Here is a 6,000-nt window from a genome sequence, read left to right as displayed (position 1 = left end):
TGTTGTTTATATATATATGTTTATATATATATATATATATATATATCTCTTCTTCTTCTTCTTTCGGCTGCTCCCGTTAGGGGTCGCCACAGCGGATCATCCGTATCATCCGCATAGTGATTTGGCACATGTTTTACGCCGGATGCCCTTCCTGACGCAACCCTGGTCGCCTCTTACGACACAGGGATATGGTACACCTATTTTAACCGGGGTATACACCGGCCCAGTATACTGGTACTCATTTCACCGACCTCGGAAGGATGACAGTCTGAGTCAACCCCCTGGTGTATTAATTCAGTGGCTCAACGGGGCTTGAACTCAGGACCTTTTGGATCCTAAGCCGCTGCCCTAACCACTGCGCCAACACCAGGCTATATATATATATATATATATATATATATATATATATATATATATATATATATATATATATATATATATATATATATATATATATATATATATATATATATATATATATATATAGCAAATGGCACTCTGCATGGTGGATGACGATACTGTCTCGGCAAAATTGCCGCTCTTACTCAGTCTCAGCTTGACAGTGAGCAGCTTCTCTTTTTCGTTTGCCGTCAAGATGTTTCCCTTTCTTGTGGAGTGTCACTCCATCGAGTGACTTACTGTGAGCAACTTGTCTTTGTCATTGGCTATCAAGGTGTTTCCTTTTGTTGTGGAGTCTCCCTTTGTTGTGTGGCCATTTTTGTTTTCATCTCAACATTAATTATGTAGGCCTAATATCCCATCGCGCAAAATTCAATGACATCCAGCAATTGGGACCATACTCTGTGCAGAGCGTTGGTGCTGCCGTAGCAGTCTCCTTGGCTATTGACACAATCCTGGATGGGTCGCCACTCTGACACGGGATACTAGCAAGCTGGAACTCATTTTGCCGACCTCAGAAGGATGACAGGCAGAGTCAACCCCACCCGGTATTAATTAAACAGCCGAATGGGATTTGAACTCAGGATCCTGGGATCCCAAACCCACCACCCTAACCATTAAGCCAACACCAGGCATAACATGTACAGCAATGTTGTTATTATTATTATTTTTTTAGTTCACACATTAGGCGACATACCACGCACGGAGGCAATCACGGCAATGGTAGAATCAGCAGCGATACTGAAATGAGTCAAAATAGTGGAATGGAAGTATTTAATGAAAGACAATGGCATACCTTGCAAAACTGACATCATTGCCTCTGTGGGAGGATTTTTTTAAAAGACGTTGCTGCATATGATGTCATTGAGAATGCAATTTTGACCCCCATTTCAGTATCGCTGTTGCCGGCATTGCTTGGGAATTTTAATTATAAGAATAAAAAAGCCCCAATTTGTATCATACGAAACATCTCTGATTTAAGAGTAACATACCATGGCTTTGTGTGGCACTTTTCTGGCCCGCTGGAGGGAAAGGCATGGCCTGGCTAATGGGTGCTGCTTGTTACACTGGGGGAGAGGAGAGAAGCTGTGACCTGTAGAATGGGTGGCACTTACGACACACAGACAGGAACTGAGATACAGTATATATATATATATATATATATATATATATATATATATATATATATATATATATATATATATATATATATATATATATATATATATCTTCTTCTTCTTTCGGCTGCTCCCTTGTTAGGGGTCGCCACAGCGGATAATCCGTATGATCCGCATACTGATTTGGCACATGTTTTACGCCGGATGCCCTTCCTGACGCAACCCTGGTCACCTCTTACGACACAGGGATATGGTACACCTATTTAACCGGGGTATACACCGGCCCAGCACACTGGTACTCATTTCGCCGACCTCGGAAGGATGACAGGCTGAGTCAACCCCCTGGTGTATTAATTCAGTGGCCCAACGGGGCTTGAACTCAGGACCTTTTGGATCACGAGCCGCTGCCCTAACCACTGCGCCAACACCAGGCTATATATATATATATATATATATATATATATATATATATATATATATATATATATATATATATATATATATATATATATATATATATATATATATATATATATATATATATATATATATATATATATACATCTAAAATATAAAGTTCATTCGAACCACTCACTGACTGCTGACTCAATGATATTAATGTTCAGTACCTTCTGGGTGAGCTAGAAAGCTGAATTTTTGCGTGCTGACGGACATCGAAGCCAATCCACCGGGAAAAAATCACAGAACCATCGGAAAGCATCTGCAAATGAAAATAAGTGCAGCCTTGTTGTGTACACTGCAGGTGAGTGACCCGAGACAATGGGGAAGCACGGTTTGTTATTGCTTAGAATGTGTAAGCATACCGCACTAGTATAGATATATTGTGTTATGTTAAGTTATGCTGTTATGTTATATATGTTAAGTTATGCTAAGCAGATTTACCCGGCGTTTCGCGGGTAGAGAGATGTAAATAAGTACCAGGAAATTGTAATACCCTCTGCCATCACCACTAAGTGGTGCTACACAGCACACATTTTCGTAGAGAATTTATCCCCCCCCCCCCCAATCCCACCCCACATCCTCATGCGAGGCCATGGCCACATAATCTATGTTGCCCTCACACAAAGTTGTATTTGTACCTCGAGTTTGGAACTCAAAAGATGTAGCCGTGCAAAGAACAAATAGATAGATAGAGAGAAAGAGATGCCTTTTATAGGAATAGGTATATATATATATATATATATATATATATATATATATATATATATATATATATATATATATATATATATATATATATATATATATATATATATATATATTGTTGTGGATTTCCGCCCGCCGGCGTGCGGATGACCGCTTCTAGCCAATGGCGGCCACTCTCGCCCACCAAATGGACAATCTAGCCGCAGCTTTCCGGATCAAACGCCGGAACCCAGCTACGGGTGTGTTTTTAATGCACACCACAGCCTAGTCAACACTCTACACGCGCTACAGGATGAATCGCCGAATTGTCGATATACCTAATTAATCGCGCAGGCAGACTACCGAGAGACTGTACCTCAATGGGGCCCGCTTGAAACGAGCCGCTTAAGCAGCTCGCTTCGTTTTGGGATAACCGAGTGGGATATTTATCGCGCAGCCCCGTTGGACCCGATTACTTTATCGGCTATTAAAAGCCAGCTATATTCCGAATGCAATACGGCAGTTCAATTTGAAGGAAAAGGACGCGACGACGGATTAACATTCACACAAGCACATTTATTTGCACACATATACGGTCAAAGCAGCAATGCAGGGATATACAAGCATGCAATGAATGGGGGTAGGGACAAGACGCGAGCAAGAAAAAGAACTACCACCGTTCTATTAATTACATACACTTATACAGTTCTACCTAAAGACATGGTGCCACAACGTTCATTCAAAACCCCAGAAAGAAAGGCCCGGGCTCGTAAGCCTTTAATGTTTCTCAGAGCTCGGGAGACCGAAGGAGCTCCGAGAGGCCACGCTGGTTACCTTCTCCTTCGTGGTGCCTCGCTGGGGCAACCCGCGACGTCCCGTCCTCACGGCAGCTGGCGTGATCGCGGTTCGGCCCAGGCCTCCTCGGGCGGCCTGGTGATTTGGGCCCAGCCGGCAATGCCTCAGAGGAACGAACAAGTCTTTTCCTCTCTTAGAGTTGATGCTCTCTTTAAGAGCCCTTCCGTCCCTCAGCGCCGCTCGGACTGTCCCGAAGCCCAATCACCTCGGACCGTTCGTGCTGGCTGGCGACCTCTCTCCGGCTCTCCCCACGTCCCGCACACGAATGCGCAGTTCTGCGCGGCACGGCAGGCTTGGCTGCGCTCCCAGCTCCCGTCGCCTCGGCGAACCCAGACCTCCACTGCCCTCTACTGGACTCGAACCTTGCTCTTCACACCACTCCAAACCCAGACCGACTGACTGACTTGGCGCTCTACGCGCTGTTATATGGGATCCGTGAGGTGAGGTTTGATCTCTGATCCCTCACCTCTGACCCCCCGCTGGCTCCGCCCCCTTCAATCTCCTGATCCGATCTCGAGGCGAAGCTCGGAGCGAGTGGACGTGGTTGAGATCATCGATGCTGGCGCCAACAAAGGAGAGCGGACATGGGTGAAATCACCATCCCTGCACAACGAGGAAACCCCCGCGTCTGTTTGCAGCGATCTCGTTGTGACCGGCACAAAGATGGCGGCGTTTGCGGAGTTGAAGGTGAAGCGATGTTGTTCGTTGTTGGTTATTGGGGGAGATGTGGTTTAGGAGATGGTGGCTGTGGTTGGCGTTGTGGAGAAGGTGGTTGTGTGAAGGCGGTTGTGGAGAAGGTGGTTGTTGTGAAGGCAGCTGTGGAGAAGGTGTTTGTTGTGAAGGCAGCTGTGGAGAAGGTGTTTTTCGTTGTCTGTGGGTATGTTGGCGATTGTGGAGAAGGTGGTTGTGGTCGGCGTTGTGGAGAAGGTGGTTGTGGTGGTTGAAATGCGGTTGGCCCAAAATAACGATAGCAAAAGAAAAACGGCTACCTCAAAGATCACAGCCCGGTTACACGAATAAATCCCTTTCAACATCGGTGGGGAAATCTATCTGAACACAGACTTATCGACATAACTGATCTAAGGACCTATATGGTGCTCTGTGAATTTCCACAACCGTAACACTATATGGGACATTTTCACAAAAGCGGGTAAGGTAACGGTAAAGAACAAACTCAAAACTCAACTTTCTTTGATATCCTCAAAATAGTGCTTGAACCCCTTATAAGGCTGAGAAAAATGTTCAAATGATGTCAGCAACGCAGGATCACCATAAGGGCCTCTGCACTGACTGGGCAATATATGCTTGATAAAAATTCTCGGCAAGTCTTTACCGTTACCGCTTTTATGAAAATGTCCCACATATATATATATATATATATATATATATATATATATATATATATATATATATATATATATATATATATATATATATATATATATATATATATATCTCGTTACGGATTTTAGAATCCGGTCTGATGAATGCATCCACACATCCAGGTCCTCAGACAGTTATTTCCTTAAATGCATGTTCAGATTAGCCCCATCCCCATGTCTAATGGGATCTTAAATGTGATGCGTTGAGAAAGGTAAAGGATAGATCCCCTCTCTTATGGAAAGCTTCTTTTTTTTTTTCTTTATGACAGACACGTTCACACACATTTCTTTCATGAGCTCTGAAGTCCGCCCTCGTTTTTCCTCAGCAGCATTCTTTCGCGAGCTCCGACGCCCGCCTTTTTTTGAAAGTGCATGGGTCATCATGGTAACCGTGCCCCAGTGGGGTGGGGTGAGCTTGGGGCGGATGGTACCCCGTAGAGATACCCCGAAGATATGAAAGATATTCTGCGAGGAGAGATGTGAGGAGAGGAAAAGGCGAAAGAGGGACGTTCTGAAGCGAGATAGATGTTCTGTGAGGCAATACGTTTTGAGAGTGAAGAAAAAGCGAAAGCGATACGTTCTGAAGAGAAAGATACGTTTTGAGATAATAAAAAAGTGTGAACGAAAGAGGTACGAGAGAGAAGCGAGCAAGAAGCGGGTGTAGGTACGCAAAAGAGGAGAAGGAAGAGCGCGTGTGGGTGTCTGGCCAGCGCCAACAGCGAGACGGTTCGTCCTGCCCAGAGCTTCGGCAAGCGAGTGTGTGGAATGGCGTTCAAGGCTGTACGACAAAGCTGGGTGCTGGCGACAGACGTGACACGCACGCATTTCAGAACGTTTTTGCTTCACGGACGACTTTCTGGTGAGCGAGACGATTTTCTCCCCCTCCCCTCCCCCTGAATGATCCATTGGGTACCCTTGTCTGTGTTTTGCTGTAAGTAAGTCAACCCCCGTTAAACTTCTGCTCTTTGTCTCTTTCCTGGCATTTTGATTGATTTTGCTTTGAAATTCTTTATTTACCTCAGCAAATAAAAAGTTCTTTTCATTTATTTATTTTATTAGTAATAAATTATTTGTCGATTTCCAGCCTGTCCGTGCTTGTC

General features: G+C 44.4%; 2 protein-coding genes across 5 annotated transcripts in view; one reads left to right on the top strand and one right to left on the bottom strand.

The window, feature by feature from the left end:
* Window positions 1-6,000, bottom strand: part of ECD (ecdysoneless cell cycle regulator) — a 464,207-nt gene that overhangs the window by 376,338 nt on the left and 81,869 nt on the right. The window lies entirely within an intron of this gene.
* LOC147026746 (synaptotagmin-15-like) overlaps window positions 1-6,000 on the top strand; it is an 84,966-nt gene that overhangs the window by 65,319 nt on the left and 13,647 nt on the right. The window lies entirely within an intron of this gene.

Source organism: Eptatretus burgeri, chromosome 5, assembly GCF_056783735.1.
Source record: "Eptatretus burgeri isolate ZD-2024b chromosome 5, Ebu_testis_v1, whole genome shotgun sequence".
NCBI lineage: Eukaryota > Metazoa > Chordata > Myxini > Myxiniformes > Myxinidae > Eptatretus > Eptatretus burgeri.
This window is presented reverse-complemented; position numbering and strand designations above follow the sequence as displayed.